Below are 16,912 nucleotides of genomic sequence, written 5' to 3' on the forward strand. Positions count from 1 at the left end.
TGAGAGCTGGGCACAGTGCCGCTGGAGCCTTGCTGAGAGCTGGGGCTCCACCAGCCTGCAGAACCTGAAACCGCCTTCACTGTTGGTTCACAAAAACCCAGGAAGGTGAGGGACCCTAATGACTGGAGCCCATCACACTATTTTGAAAAGAGGCATCACTCACGATGACCTTTTTTTCTCACCGCTTCCCTGTAATCTTGATCCTAATGCACTATTCGCCACCTGCTTGGAAGAGGTATTGTCCCAGGTTATGCTCAGCAATGAGCATCAGTCAGAGAGGACTGTGGCCCCGACAGGCTTCCAAATGCCCTGTTGCAGTGGCCCCGGTAGACTGTTGTAATGGGCAAATAGATCCGTGTAGCAGATTGCCAATGGTGCCCTCACTTGACACAGGAGCCGGGTTCCTGGAAAGTTGTCCTCAGACTGAATCCTATTGGGGCAGCTCTACTGAGGGCAAGATATTCCACACTATGAATGCACAGGGGTTGCTACTCCACCAAAAACAGAGAATGCCTCCTTTAATTAATTTTATCTTTTTATATCTAAATACTTTTGTAAAATTTTATTTTTAAGTAATCTCTACACCCAACGTGGTGCTCGAACTCACAACCCTGAGTTGTGCACTCTACCAACTGAGCCAGTCAGGTGCCCCTATATATCTAAATATATTATCTATATTTAATTTTATCTTTAATTATGTTTTTTTTTTATTATAAAAAAAATGACATTTTGGTTGTCAAAAGTCCAAATTGAGGGGGTTGCCTGGCTGGTTCGGTCGGTAGAGCATCTGACCCTTGGTCTTGGGCTTGTGAGTTTGAGCCTCACGTTAGGTGTAGAGACTACTTTAAAAAAGTTTTATTTTTTTTAATTCAAATTGGGAAAATAGATAACTTAGAAAGGAAAAGTCCTTATCATGATATAAATTCCTTCCATATATTTTTTCCTATGCTTATACAAATGTGTAGTAATCTAAAATAGACCTCTGAATTTTTTAATTTTTATCAATATAGGATCATAATCATACTCATAATGACTTTTTCCTCCACTAAGTCTTGCCATATCTATGCATAAAGATCTAACTCATTCCTTTTCAAGACATACATAGTATTTCATTGTGTGGATGAAATGTACTCTGGAGAACATTTTCTGTGAGAGAAATTCTCAGAAGTGCACTTATTAGGTAAACGGATGATGATATTTTAACTCTTAATAAATAATTGCCAAATTGTCCTTCAGAAAAGATTGCAGTGATTTTGGTACATCTGGTAGTAACTTACATTTACATTCCTACCAAGTGTATGAAAATGCTTGTTTATCCACATTGTCACCAACATTGGATATTATCAGTCAATCAAATTTTTGGCGCCAGTGTAATAGGGGACGCACACGCACTCTACAGCCTTGCTTCTTCAGTGTCTTGTTTGTTCTTATTCTCTATTTTTCTATTGGGTTCACTTCAAAGACCTCCATGTATATCAGAGAAATCAGTCCGTTGTCCTATGTGTTGCAATCTTTTTTCTCATTTGTCTTCCTCTTCTGACATTTATGGTGTGGTGAGAGCACAGGGTTTGAAGGCAGACTCTGGCTTTGTCTCCAATTCACCACCTGAATAACCATAGTTTCATTACTTAGCTTCTGGCTCCCCATCTGTAAACTGAGGAATCAGAACAGTGCTTAGCTCAGGAGAGTGTAATGGGAATGAAATGAGTGGAGGCATATCAAATGCTCGGCGTAGTCCTTGTATGAAATAAGCACTATGGGGTATATGCTATTAATTATTATTATTATTATTATTATTATTATGCATTCAAATAGTTTTAATTTTATACAGTGAAATTTATTGATCATCTATGGCTTCTGGATTTCCTGTCATGCTTAGAAAGGCGTTCTTCCATCTAAGACTAGAAAAATACTCACCAAGGGTGCTATGGAAAGGGGTCTGTGGGAATCCATGTATAATATGAATCCCCCACCCCTTCTCCCCCATAATTTGGCTGTTCACATACCAGGATTTTTTTTTTCCAGGAAGATTACTTAATTTAATTTAATTTAATTTAATTTAAGTTTGCTTAAAATAAGAGAAATTTATTCTCTTACAGTTCTGGAGGCTAAGAGTCCAAAATCAAGGTGTCAGTAGGGCCTGCTCCTGCCCAAAAGCTCTAGAGAAGAATCCTGCCTTATTTCTTCTACCGTCTAGTGGACACCAGCAGTCTTTGGCATTTTTGGTTTGTGATGGCATAAGTTCAGTCTCTGCTTCTGTCTTTGCATGGTCATCCTCCCTCTGTGTGTCTAAGCCCCTGTTTTTTCTTCTACCCACCCCCCACCCAGTTTTATTGAGAAATAAACCACTTTTATTGAGGCATACACCACTGTGTAAGTTTAAGGCGTGCAGCATGACGGTTTGATTTACGTACGTTGTGAGACGATTACCACAATAGGGTCAGCTAACATCCATCCTACTAATGCAGTCTGTCTTGGTCTCTGTGGTATAGCAGGGTGCTTCCGTCTTACCCCATGTTCTAGAATTCTCTCAGTGGTGTCTTGTTCTTGAATAGTTGTTAGTTGTTTTTCTTGTGAGGGGGAGTGAAGTCAGGAACAACCTATATCGCCATCTTGGTGACGTCACTCCTCAGGAATTATTTTAATTTTTTTTTTTTAACGTTTATTTATTTTCGAGACAGAGAGAGACAGAGCATGAACGGGGGAGGGGCAGAGAGAGAGGGAGACATAGAATCGGAAGCAGGCTCCAGGCTTCGAGCTGTCAGCACAGAGCCTGATGCCGGGCTCGAACTCACAGACCGCGAGATCATGACCTGAGCTGAAGTCGGACGCTTAACCGACTGAGCCACCCAGGTGCCCCTCAGGAATTATTTTAAAGGGGAAACCTACTGCATTTAGAGTGTGTGCAGGGGCACCCGGGTGGCTCAGTTGGTTAAACGTCTGACTTTTGGTTTCAGCTCAGGTCATGATGTCACAACTGGTGATTTCGAGCCCTGCATCAGGCTCTGTGCTGACAGTGTGAAGCCTGCTTGGGATTCTTTCTCCTTCTCCCTTTTTTCCTCTACCCTGCTCTCTCTCTCACTCTCCCTATTTCAAAATAAATAAATAGACTTTTAAAAAATCAATAAAATAGAGTGTGTACAATGAATAGGTCAGGTTGCCTTTATGGTGTCTTGGTTTGGGGAACAGACTGTGTTAGCTTGCAGCTTTATGTCTAAAGAGTGGGCCTGGCAGGTCATAACCTGCCCCCTTCATAAACTAAATAACTTCCACTTGTCAGAAGTGCCAGCTTCATGCCGAGGTCCCTACCCTGGAGGTGTTCACAGTCCAATGAGAGAACAGACTAGTCATCAGATGGAAGGTGTCATTAAAGGCTTCCCGGTAGAAATAACATCCCCGATGGATGTTACTGGGTGGATAGCAAGGAGGGGAACCGAGGACATTCCAAACAGTGGGGACAAGACATTCAGTCACTGCTCTACGAATATGTTCCCATCTCCAATGCATCAGATTCTCTTGCTACCTCTGTACAAAGGCACAGAGGCAGGGAGGACATCCTCTAGCATTGGAAAGAGGTGGTGAGATGGAGAGGAGCCAGAGACTGGATGACAGAGCATCAGACTAAGACTTCCTGTCCCAGTTCTAGAACTTTCCTAATCAGATAGCCTTAAGAAAGTGGTTTTACTCCTCTGGGGCTCATTTTCCTTGTCCTTAATGTACAGCCTCAGCTTATGCCCTTAGGCAGCTATGGAAATTCTATAAGATCACACATGTGTAAACATTCTGTCCTGTACAATGTACATATTTGACACCCTCAGGGTACTTTGTGCTGCTAATTAATAATGGGAGTTGTTCCTGCCTTAGGGGCTTCACTGTGGGTTCAGCCTGTCTGTGTTCCCTGGGGCTCTTGCACCTGCTTCCTGCAGGGGGGACAGCTTCCAGCTGGATCCCAACCTCCATGTTCACAGCCTGCCCTGCTTTCCTGAGTCTTGATTCCTGCCTCTCCTAGTCTTTGTGTTGACCCAGATCAAGACTCTACTCTAATGCCCTTTAACCCTGGCAAAGATACTCCACAGGCAGGTCTGAGCCTCCTCCCCTGACAGGTTATTTGTAGCAGGATTAGAATTTGCCCCCTGCGTACCTCCTGTGTCCCTTTGGCCTTGTTTTCCCCAGGCATGAGTATAGGCCCCTCTCCATCTCTGGCAATTCTCCCATCTGCCCATGGGTAAGAGTTAATGGCTTAGAGATGGGGCAGGTGAGCATCTTCCAGCCGGACCTCAGCTCCTCTGCACACCACTAGAGCCCATTTGGAAACCACTGGAAACTGTGTCTTCCCCTGGGTGGTAGTGGTTCTCTCAAGACAGCAGGGTCCTGGAAGTCTGAAGACCACTGCAGAGGGCAGCATCCTGCAATCTTACAGTCCTGTGCACAGGGCACTGAAAGGCACCTGTTAGGCAAAGAGCACTTGGTGGGAGTTTTGGAAACCTGCGTTCTGCTTTCAGCACTGTCTCGTTGTGCGGCCTTGGACAAATCCCTGGCCTGCTCCGGTCCTCGGTTTCCCCATTTGTAAAATGAGAGGGCTGGCCATAGGGCTGAACTGATGTCCTGTTGGCAGACAGACATGTACATGGTTTGAAGGTGAATGCCTTTAGGTGGGGCTGGCACTTCCCAGTGAGAAGCCTCTCCCACCACTTCTACCACTGAAGGCATCTGAATTTGTGTTCTTTGCTGCTCCCCAGTCCTGGCCCTTGGGAAAGGAGCCAACAGTCCTTGGCCTTTTTGGCACCATTATTTAAGAGGCCACCAAAGGGAAGAGGTAAGAACAGAACCAGATCAGGCTAGGTTCTCTCACTTTCTAGGAGCTAACCTTGACCTAAGATGCAAACAGTGAAGAAGTCACTGGGTTTCCCAAGGCCTGTGGTCCTCATGGCAACAAGAAATCTCTCATCCTTTTCTCCTATGCTTACTAGGAGATTGGTCTGGCTTCACAGGACCTGCTCAGAGGACCCAGCACCATGGAGGGTCTCCACTTCGTCTAATGCTCTGCTATCGCCATCTTGAAATTCTCAATAATTTTGAACTGAGGACTCCACGTATCCATTCTGTACTGGGTGGGCCCCGCAAATTACTGGAGGTTACATTATACCCGTTTGGAAACCTTTTATCATGTGTTCTAGCAGTCTGTCCCCTTAGAGTACTGGTTCCTAAGACAGGCTCTGTGATTACCAGAGAAAGAACATTCTGAAGGATTCTTCTTGTCCTTCAAGGTCCAGATGAGATGACACGGAAGCCATGAAGTTTCCTCTGACCTCCACAATGGATGCTCTCTTATTTTCCCACTTTATCACATGGCACCCATCCCTTTCTATAATTCATCACAAATTCCCTGTCTGAAGGATTCATCTCCACACTATGCCCTCTGTGCTTTGACTTGCCCAAGATAGATAGATGCTCAATAAATGTTTGTTGACTGACTGGAAAGCAAATAGAACTATCTTCTCAGTTCAGAGTACAGGGCAGTGCACACAGTGGGTGTTCAATCAATGCTGCTGACTCATTCAGGGAGCAGGCCAGGCAGTTGCACCATATGGGCCTTCCCTTGCCCCAGCTAAGGAGTCACATGGACGATCACAGTCTCCTTTTCCTACTCAGTGAGGGTACAACCATAGAACCAACGAGGTCCAGCATGGTACTGCTCAGTTACAGGGTTTCCTGGCGTGGAGGTGGAAAGGAATTACTCCTTACCCACCATCCCCGCAGTTTCAAATGCCCTCAGGTGCAATTATATTAAGAACCCCTGACACTTGCAAAGCACCTCAAAGTTTGCAAGCCACTTTTACACATGTTATTCTCAAACTGTCCTGTAAGTCAGGAAAAATACTTAAATACCAATTATGTATTTGTTTTAACATTTTTCCTTTTACTGTGTTATGCTCATTGAGGAAAAATAAGAAAATACAGATTGAGCAAAAAGGAAAAGAATACCTCAGATTCTAGTACCTAGAGATGATACCGTTAATATTTTAGTCCATAGCCCCTCAGATGTATCTACACGTATAAACATATATTTTTTAAAATAAGATAATTCCAGGGGTGCCTGGGTGGCTCAGTCGGTTGGGCGTCCGACTTCAGCTCAGGTCACGATCTCGCGGTCTGTGAGTTTGAACCCCGTGTCGGGCTCTGGGCTGATGGCTCAAAGCCTGGAGCCTGCTTCTGATTCTGTGTCTCCCTCTTTCTCTGCCCCTCCCCGTTCATGCTCTGTCTCTCTGTCTCAAAAATAAATAAACTTTAAAAAAAAATAGGATAATTCCAGCACTGTTTCATAATCATGTGATTCCCATTTTTAATAGGTGGCTAACAGAGGTCCCAGGTCACAGTGGGTAGTGCTAAAGCTTGACTCCAGGTGTCCTCTTAGGCCAGTGTCTATATCTGGAACCAGGCTGCTGCTTAAACTCCTCAGGGGCCAGAGAGATTGGTTGCTTCTATTTGATGGCGGTAGGAATTGTTTGCTCGGATTGGGCTTAGGGGAAAAGACCCCAAAATTCTCCTGGGTGCCCCATAGTCCAACATGGGTGAGGCCAGGCTGGGTTGGGCCTGGCTGCTGCTCCAGAGCTCCTACTTCTGCAAAACTGGACTTTGCCTTGCAGTAAACACAGGGATGCCAGGGGTCGGCTGTCGGGCAGGGGGGCCCAGAGGGAGCCGGTGCCAGGTGGCGGGATTGAGCTGTACACGACTGACCCCAGAGAGCAACTAGATATCTGTTGAGTCGCCTTGAAAGGCTGCGTTTTTTGTATTTTTAGAAAGGGAGTGAGGACAGAGCAGTGACCCAGCAACTGCCTCGCTGCCCTGGGGCATTGCCCCAAGCTGTAGAAAGGGTCCTTCCAGCCAGGCTCAGGGCAGGACTACCTGGCCTTCCTGCCTTCTTTCCTCTTCCAATCCCTCCCTCCCTCCTCCCTCTCTCCTTCTTTCTTTCCTGAGCACACACTACTGGTCAGATACTGTGTCAGGCACTAGGAGAAAGATGTCCTCAGAGATCTGGCCTTCAAAAGCTAAACAGAGGCTTACGGAACAACACAGTTGTTAAGAGTTTGAGCTCTGGCCTCAGACAAAGCTGAGTTCAAATTTTGACTCACCCATCTCTAGTTGTGTGACCTCACACATGTTACTTAACCCCTCTGAACCTGTGCTTCTCCTAGAAGGTATCTATAAGAAGTGAGAAAATTCATGAAAACACTTAGAAGAGTGCCCAGAACAGGGCGAGTTCTGAATAAATGCAGCTACTAAAAGAGAAGCTGTACATGTGGAAGAATTTAGAGTTTGGGCTGTTTAACATGTTCAGCACCCACGGTGGATCTAGTTCTAGAGAAAACCTGGGGGCTGGGTGAGAACTGGCCTGCACCCACTGGACATTTTTGCCAACGGTTTGGCAGAGTTTGGCAGACGGTCATCCCTTTCATGTATGTGGCCTGGACCATACACTAGTTCCCCACTGTGAGGGGGAGGGGTGGTACCCTCTCCCTTTACAAAGGAGGAAGCTGAGAAGCAGTGAGTTTGCACGACCTGCCTGAGAGAAGAAATGGCAGCCAGGCTCAGTTCAGATCCCAGCACAATGCCGACCATTCACTCAACCTTCATCTCCCCAGACCCTGGCCATGGCATCAGATCTGTTGCTCAGAGTGCAGGAGCTGGCCTGGGAGAATGTGTGATTGTGCACCTTACTTCCATATTTGAATCCTGAAGAAGGAAGAGAGAGCAGGTATGAGAAGCCAGGTGGGGACTGCTGGGCAGAGAGGGACTCTTAGGGCTCAGCTTGCAGCTATCCTGGCAGGCTGGCTGACAGAAGGCTGAGACCTCTTTGGATTGGCTGAAGCCACTGGGGCAGAGACTCAAGGCTGGCCGACCCTTGATGGCAGTTTCCACCCTGGCTGTTGTCCCTGAGACTCTGCTCCGGGGACTCCTCTCTATCTCCATGCCTACATGCCTCTGGAGCTGCAGTGAGCATAACAGCATTGCTTCCTCACCTGCAGCCTGTTTCATGTATGCCAGGACCCAGACACTGCAACCACAGGGACAGTACACACACACACACACACACACACGTGCACACTAAATCTGTAGGGAGGACTGAGGGGGTCAGAAGTCACATGCCCATGTAAGGAGCTCTATATAAGAGACCTATGGAGCACAGCTCACCATGGTTCTGCCTCTTAAACCCCATCCAAATGAATACAGGGTGACAAATGCATCATTAGTTCATTCAGCATGCCGGGCTAGGTGCCAGGCTCTGGGACACAGCAGTGAACAAGACAGATAAAGTCCTTGTTCCCATGACGTTTATCTGCTGGGGTGGGATTGAAAAAGTCTTTTTTATCTCCTGGCTTCCCCCTTGATACACTGTATTCTCTGCTAAGCCTTGCCATTTCAGGGGATTAGGAGAACAGGGCTATGGGGAAGGCAGGGATCTCTGTTGTATCCTAGATGCCTAGCACAGGGTAGGGACTGAAAACATGTTTGCTGAACTGAATCAAGTAGGAATCTTGGCAGGCTCCCTCCATAGGCCTGGGTGGGGTGGGAAATGCACCAGCTTCCCTTTTCCCACCTCACTGTCAGATATGATCTGCTTCATGAGGTCTTTTCACCTGGACTATCGCCAGACACTGTGGGCACAGCTCTCACTGCTTCTTAGTCTAATTGCCTGAAATCCCAAGGAAACCATCCCCGCCTTTTGGAAGCGTGCGATCTAGTGGGGACATACAAAACTCATATGCACCGTCATGTGGAATGTTGATATTTTACCTTATGATTAATTGTTCTGAAAGTCATTTTCACCTACCTGTGTGCAGGCTTCCTATCTGGATTTAGTTTCCACCACAAAATCGAAGGTTCTACAAGACCAAGAAAGGTTCAGTAAAGGTTCCTGAGTCAAGCCATAAAGAGAATCTAAGGGTGAATGTATCAGAGCCCTGTAAACAGGCACGTGATCAGTAGCACGAGGCAATACTGGACACTGGGCAGGAAGGAACTAGTGGAGTATGCTGGCTGCTGGTGTGAAATACAGATTTTGATTTATTCATATTCAGAGGAAAGATTTAAATGTGCTACTTATACATACTTTAGACTAGTGTCCACTTTTGAGAGGGTTGCAATGCCCTATGCTTCTAGGGACTGTATGGTGTAGTGGTCAAGTGCACAGGCTCCAGAGCCTGCCTGGGTTCAAATCCCAGCTCTGATATTTAACAGCTGGGTGGTCCTGGGCAAAATTACTGAATTGTCCTGAATCCCAATGTTCTCATTTATAAAACAGGTGTTGTTAAAAGAATTCAGCGACAAAATCAACATGAAAATGTCAGGCCCTGAGCCTAGAAGACAGTAAACACTAGCCGTTGCCATTCGGCAGCACGGTGTAGACCAATGGGCCTCACACTTGAGCTCGCATGAGAATCACTTGAAAACAAAGATCGCTGGTTTCTACCCTGAGTTTCTGATTCAGTAGGTGTGGGGTGGACTCTGACAACTTGCATTTCTAACAAGTTCTATTGCTGCTACAGCTTCCTCAGGGACCACCTTTTAAGAACCACCGGTATAGAAGGAAGAATATAGTTTAGGATTCTGACATTGAGACCATCCCGTAGTATCAGGTGGCTTTGGGCAGATGGTCTCTTTGAGCCTCAATGACTTCACTTGTAAAATGGGACTGTTTGTTAGTAGCCACTTTGTGGGGGTTGTGTCTGGCATACAGTATTACCATTAAGTGTTATTGTTCCAATTTCAGCCAAATCTGTTGGCCTTTGCAAGATGAGGAGTATCACAATGAGTGGAGATGGGTGGGGTGAGCCTGGGGAATGCTGCTGAGAACCCCATGGTCAAAGTAGGGTCTGGAGCAAATGCCAGATGGGTCTGGGAGCCTCAGAGCAAAGTGCTCATTTAGAAAGTACTCTTGCTTAGGGTATTGGGAGACAGCAGAAAAATTCTTTGGAAATTTCTATGTAGCCAATCCATGATTAACTTTGGACCTGAGATGACAGTGTTTCCTGAAAGCCATTGACAAGGTGACCTCTTGCAGGGGAGGTGGAAAATGCTTCCTAAGAAAAAGCAAACAGGCCCCATGGGGTTCCTATTGCAACCCCTATATCTTCCTGTCCCTCCCTGCACACTCTTTTCCTTTTTTATATAGCCCCTTTTTGTTACAAAGCAACCCTGTCACCTTCTGCCTCACAATGGGATCAAAAGCACTTGGGTTCCTGACCCCTGGCAGGTGGAGCTAAGGCGGGCTTGCCTTGCTGTTTCCCCGGAGCGGCCCCCTGGTGGAGAACAGTGACATTGCAGACCTTCCCAGGGGGAGGTTCCTCCCCACGTGTCCAGTGTTCCAGCTCTGAAGCCCGGGTCTGCAGCCTGGGCCAAGGGCTGGAGTTTCTCAGCAAGACTGCGCCCAAGGCTTGGAGAAGATTTCTGGGTCAGTTGGGTATTACTATTACCGGAATAGCACGCAAAATACACCCCACCCGAGGTGGTTTAGAGACTGTTGATTTTTAAGAGATCCACTGCTCTTGGCACCGGGAAGCAGGCAGTCAGAGCGCTAGCCCCAGACCGGGCCTCAGGGGTCTGGGCCTTTGCAGGTTTTGGCCTGAATATCAGTGGCAGTTTCCAATCTGAGTCATTCACTCCCTGAGGCGGGATACCAGTGGGGAAAGGGCTATCCTTGGATAAGGGGCTTTTTTTTTTTTTTTAAAGTTTACTTATTTTGAGCCGGATGGGGGGGGCAGTGCGCAGAGAGATAGGGAGAGAGAATCCCAAGCAGGCTCTGTGCTATCAGCCCAACACAGGGCTCGATCTCACAAACCACAAGATTATGACCGGAGCCAAGATCAAGGGTTGGACCCTTAACCGACTGAGCCACCCAGGTGTCCCCAGGGACTTTTATTTTAAAGGCAGATTCGCTGTCCAAACACTACTCCCCTCACCCAGAAGTCATTGTGTATGAATCCCACCCTCAAAGATGCTTTGTTTTGCCTTTTTGAAAAAAAACTCAAATAAAAAATTCAATGTTATCATCGCTAATTGCGCATGTAACATGGGCAAGTCACCAAGCTAGGCACCCAGGGGACCCAGGTACCGAGGGGACCCAGGTATACTGAAGATGCAATCCTTGCCTTAAAATGGGCAGCCAGAGGAGCCGTCTAGAGAGGTCTAAGCAAAGCCTGAGGCCAGTATGGAGCACAGCAGCCTTTGCACAGAGTCTGGGCAGAGCGTGCCTAGGGACAGGTTCTAGAAGGGATGAGAGGCTTGGGAGGGTAGGGAGGGCATGGGAAAGAAAGGCCTTAAGTCCTGGAGCTGAGCAGGAGCAGGCCGAGAAGGGTGGGGTGTGTTCAGGGAACAGTGAGTAATCTGGTGTGGCCCAGGGCTGCTGAGCATCACTGTGCCTGGCACAGGCCGAGCAGTAATAAGTAAGGGTTAGCTCTCTGCCCCCTCCCAGGGGTGAAAGGAGGAGCAGTGCACCAGGCTAGAGAGAGGGGTACATGCAGGCCAGCTGAGCACCTGTAGCACCGAGGCCTGGCAGAGACCCCAGGCCCGGTGTAGGGGGGTTTGTCTGAGAATTTCCCTTCCTTTTTTTTTTTAATGTTTATTTATTTTTGAGAGAGAGAACAAGAGAGCATGCGCACAAGAGGAGGAGGGGCAGAGAGAGAGGGAGACACAGAATCCTAAGCAGGCCCCAGGCTCTGAGCTGACAGAACCACCCAGGTGCCCCAAGAATGTCTCTTCCTGGCAGATGGGCCTGGTGCAGCTGGAAGGTGAGACTCGCAGGGGTGAGAACAGGTGTTGTCGAAATGGACAGAGAAGTATTTCGATGACCACAGGGTTTGCTGGAAAGCCTAATGGTGCCTTTGAAATCTGGGCTGGGACAGGCCCTGAGTCACAGCATATTATTTAAAACATGCCCTAGGCCCACAGGTGCCAAGTCTAATCCTGAGTGGGAGAGATGCTTCTCTCATATCTGTTTGAATACTCAAAGCCCATTCACCTGCTTTATCTCATCGATCTGTTTAACAGCAGCTTTGTGCTAACCAGGGCAGGTACTCCTCCCATTCCACAGATGGAGAAGCTAAGGCCTGGGTATGATGAAGTTATATATTCTACTTTGTTTTAGCCATTGGCCTTGTTATAGTGAGTGTTTGCTTTTGTTTTAAATTTAGTATTATTATTATTTAGATAGTTCATTCAAATGGTTCAAAATTCAAAAGGTATGGATAAAAGTCTCTGTCAACCTTATCTTCACAGCCGCCTGGGTCACCTCTTGCCAGTTGGAACCCAAGCCTTTTGACTTTAGGACTAGTGCCCTTTCTGCCACCTGGTGCAGGGGCTCAGGGACACTGTAGATTCAGGAAAGCCTGAGGCAAGTTTCACTGCTACAGGTGTTTTACCTCCTCTTAGCAGTTGTGCATATGTATCCTTGGGGACTAATTGTCTTCTTTAATCTTAGTCCACATACGTTTATCTTTCCATCCTAAACTCCTTGGAGGCAGGGAGTATGCTGTCAATTTCTGGGAGGTGGTAGAGTAGGCTCAGGCATATAGAAAATTGGGATGGGGCGCCTGGGTGGCTCAGTCAGTTAAGTGTCTGACTTCGGCTCAGGTCATGATCTCACGGTTTGTGGGTTTGAGCCCCGCATCAGGCTCTGTGCTAACAGCTCAGAGCCTGGATCCTGCTTCGGATTCTGTGTCTCCTCCTCGCTCTGCCCCTCCCATGGTCATGCTCATGTTCTGTCTCTCAATAATAAACAAACGTTAAAACAGTTTTTTTAATAAAAAAGAGAACGAAAATTGGGATAAAAACCTGTGCTGTGTGAGCTTGTACAAGTTACTTAGGTTCTCTGAGCCTCCACTTTTCCAACTACAATGATCATGCCCTTACCAATTTCACAGGGTTCTTGTGAAGACTCACTGAGATGACTCAGGTCCCATGTTTAACCCTGGGCCAGGCACAAAGTATGCACTCTGTAAGTGGGACCTATGATTCCCAGGGTACTGAGTTTGTGCACAGTAAGTCAGACCCAGGCATCCGTTCAAACTTAATTCTGACGGGATTAGGGATCTCAGGCACCTAATTAAGAGCAAATTGGCATAGTAGGTCACCCAAATCCATATGTTTGAGCAAATCATTCTTCCTGAGCTGGGATCCACCCTTTTTCCCAAAGGAGTCTCCCAACAGCCTGGCTCATCCCCATTTTCTTTTTGGGAGAGGCCTGGATTTTCTGGATAGTCATTTTGAGACCAACAGAAAGGCCAACAAGGCACGGGCCTATTTTGTCTGTAACCTTGAGCCTGAGTTTATACACGGGGAGACTGCCATATGGCTTTTCTCAGAGCTGACAGTAATGACTCACTGCAGGGTCACCAATGCCCTTGAACTGTCTTGGGCAAAGTGGCTCACTGGATCTGCTTCTGGGCCTTGCTCCACAGCTGCCTGACCTCTGCTTCTCTCAGACGAATGTCCTCAACCCCTGAGACTCTCTATTTAGACACAGGGGCTTCCCCACACCTGTATCACTCTGTGTTCAGAGGGACCCAAGAAATCATTTATTCTAACCCTCCTCATCTCACAGATAAGAAAAGCAGCCCAGTGGTGGCTACAGGCTTGCTCATACCTCTAGAGCTTGTAGCAGACCCAGGATTTGAACCCAGGTCCAGGGTGCCTTCTGTGATCCTGTCCTGGCTGCCACAAACCCCTACCCCTCAGCCTGCTCCTTCTCCACAGGGTTCTCACTCCCTGCCTCAGGCTCCAGGTCCTAAACATTCTGAGTGGCAGATTCCATGGCTTTGTGGTAGGACAGTTACTTACCCCTTTGAAATCTGGTTTCCATGAAAGGACAGAATGATCTCTTGGAGCCTTGTGGTCCCCACTGACCATAATATCAATTAGCAACGTAAAAATGTGTTTACTTTTCTGTTAAAAGAGGCATTCCTTTCCTATCCAACTCAAGTTTTGTAAAGAAACAAAAATATACGCCAACAAGGATGAAGGGATACATAATTGCCCGGCAGAACAATGGAGCAATCCATGACTTCCAGGGATGGAATCCACAGAGCCTGGGGAGCTGGGACCTGGCAAGACAAACAGGGTGACAGGGAAGTCTGAGTTGGAACAAGGGGAAAGGACAAGGAAGAGAGAGGAAATTACTGTACTGGGGCAGGCCCAGGAGTGGGGCAAGCTGGGGAAACAAGGAATGGATCTCCAACCCCCCTGCATCACCACACCCCAGCCAACACAATCATGCCCCTCTTGTTGTCCAGAACCCCCATGACACCCCATAATGGGACTCTGGGTGTATTCCCATCTGCCCTGATGCCCCCCTGCTCCAACTTCATAACAGTCAAATTCCCCTTCTGGGCTTCAGGGGCCATTGGCTGGCATGATTTTGACGGGTTACCTTTCCCATGGGTATATGCATTTTAACAAACTGAGCCACCCAGGCGCTCAGGGTATATGCATTTTAAATAGGGATTCTGGAATCTCTGGTTCGGCTTCCTGCTTTCTTCAAGTAAAAGTGGAGGGGTTGAGGGGGGTAGGATGGAATAAGACAGATGCCACTGGGAGACAGCGTCACTGAAAGATCTGACTGAGGGGAAACAGGAGAAGAGCTTGGAGTAGTTATCTTTCTCTGGGGAGAAACAAAGTCTCATTCTGTCTCTCCATAGCCTCCACCCCTCCAGAGATGGGATTTTCCTTCTCTTTCATAGATTTGGAAACTGAGGCCTAAAGTGACAAGCCCAGAGACAGGGGTGGGCCCAAAGGCTGAGAGTCCTAACCCTGCAGCCCCTGCTCTGAAGAGCCAGATGAAAGGGGCCAGGAGCTGGAGTGAGAGCATGTGGGTTTGAGGAGAGGGGAGGCTCTGGCAGACTGGCCTTGCAGGCTGCAGCAGGGGGCAGGGGCAGCCCTGGGAGGGGGCTAGCGCCAAGGCCAGCGGAGGGAGCCGACCAGATCCAGTGATTCCCAAGTCCCAAGAAATATAAATGACTCATGCTGGGTGGCTCTGCACGCCAGCCCAGCCCACATTCCCGGGCCTTTGTTCCCAGCCAGCCTGGGCCTGGCCTTAAAGGGCCAGCTCCTAGGGCCTGAGCTTGGGCCGCTCCACCCCACCCCCACCCTCCTCTTTAATCCTGGCCCTTCCTTGGGTTGCTCTCTGGGCTGTGGGTACAAAGGGTGGCATCCTGCAGGATTTAAGGGTCCATCCGATTGAATCTTCAAGCTGTAAGGGAGGGCTCTCAGGTCGTTTCATCCATCCCTCTGCCTCTGCACCTAAACTGTCCAAGAAGGATTAAGAAAACCTTTGCCCTGCTTTTTAAAGATGCTTCCGTGAGGGAACCCCTTTCAAAGCAACTTCTTGCAGAGTCTCAAACCATCTCCCTTCTAACACCATCCCCCAGGCTGCAGGCTGGGCTGGAGGCCCCTTTCCCAGGGCCCCTCCCTCTATTTTCTCCCCACCCCACCCTGGGCCCCGTCAGTATTGTTTTTTTCTTGGCTCTCATTTGACACGTGTTTGGTGGGTTTTAGGTTGGCTTGTGAACCCGGCTCCCTGTGCTGGGCCTCTGAGGGGTCCAGGTTTCAGGCCAGTCCTATCCTGTCCTGCCCATGGATCCCTCGGGGGAGAAACACCATCCTGGCGCCCGTGCAGCCGGGCTGCCCTAGTCATTTCTTTGGACCTTGTGTGCCACCATGTGGACATTCTGGAGATCTGGAGCCTTCTGGGGCTCAGAGGGGGCACTCTGCAGACATTCCCACAGCCACCAAACCAGACACTGAAAAAACATCCTTAGCTAGAAAGTAGCCCTGAATCAGCACAAACCAAAATAGAAGCAGGCCCTAAATCAAAGAGGGAAAGATAAGACTGTACCCTCTGTGAAACAATGGCTTTTTTCTTCCTTTTTTTGTAAATATATATTTTTTAATGTTTATTTTTGAGAAAGAAAAAGAGAGACAGAGACAGAGCGTGAGCAGGGGAAGGGCAGACAGAGAAGGAGACACAGAATCTGAAGCAGGCTCCAGGCTCTGAGCTGTCATTACAGAGCCCAGTGTAGGGGCTCAAACCCACGAACTTCGAGATTATGACCTGAGACAAAGTCGGACACTTAAGCAGCTGAGCCACCCAGGTGCCCCAACAATGGCTTTCTTAGAGCCATTGAACAACAGAAGCCAGCTGGCTCTATTAAAACTTATAGATAGCAATATTTTTTGTTAAAGCTTGGGAAGATCTTTGTGTCCCCAAGCAAACAGCCCCTTCTGTCCCCCAGCCCCTCACACAGTATTTGGGCAATGCTCTGAACACAACACTAGAGCTTTGGGTTTAAGGTTTTGTCCACTGTTAATATGCAAATTTTAAGAGAGGGGTCTCCTTAGATGCTTTCGCAGTAATTTCAGGGTTTATCAGATCTTAAACTGAGAGCTGGGTTTGGAGGGAGTAGAAAGTGTCAAGCTATGGGGGAAACTGGAGGGAGGGACAAGGACAGGAAGAGTGGGGATGACCAACAGGAAACTCCATGGGCAGGGAAGCCCTGCTCACAGTTGTTCCCTAGTCAGAGCCCTTCCAACTGTGGAGAGGCCTGGGGGCTGCTCCATAGACTCTGTCATTTAATAAGTGTCCATTGTACCCAGGACAAACCTTTACCAAATGGGCTAGAACCATGGGCTGTAGCTTTGAGGCCTTTGTGGGGCACTGGCCTTGGCATCCCTAGCTCCAACCAACCAGGCCAGCTGGCTCTGGATAAGCCCAACATCCAGAAGGAGCATCCAGAGCCCTCTGAGACCTGCCCCATCCATCCTTCTATCCGCCCACCCACCCACTCAATAGAAAACCTCTGTGGTCATCTGCAGGGTTAGGTCCACCCTCCTTCCAGGCTGTCACATCTTTCAAAGTTCT

At 48.0% G+C, this 16,912-nt stretch overlaps 2 protein-coding genes across 4 annotated transcripts in view; one reads left to right on the forward strand and one right to left on the reverse strand.

The window, feature by feature from the left end:
• Positions 1-16,912, forward strand: part of NINJ2 (ninjurin 2) — a 78,698-nt gene that overhangs the window by 58,998 nt on the left and 2,788 nt on the right. The window contains exon 1 of one of the 3 annotated variants that reach the window (XM_045462781.1): positions 10,333-10,453. The exons of the other annotated variants lie outside the window; for them this stretch is intronic. The gene's annotated coding sequence lies outside the window, so the exon portion shown is untranslated. Of the gene's footprint in view, positions 1-10,332; positions 10,454-16,912 lie in introns of those variants that run through there. 3 annotated transcript variants of the gene reach the window in all.
• The window catches only part of B4GALNT3 (beta-1,4-N-acetyl-galactosaminyltransferase 3), a 140,217-nt gene that overhangs the window by 17,609 nt on the left and 105,696 nt on the right, over positions 1-16,912 (reverse strand). The gene's annotated exons all lie outside the window — the stretch shown is intronic.

The sequence above is a fragment of the Leopardus geoffroyi genome, chromosome B4, assembly GCF_018350155.1.
Source record: "Leopardus geoffroyi isolate Oge1 chromosome B4, O.geoffroyi_Oge1_pat1.0, whole genome shotgun sequence".
NCBI lineage: Eukaryota > Metazoa > Chordata > Mammalia > Carnivora > Felidae > Leopardus > Leopardus geoffroyi.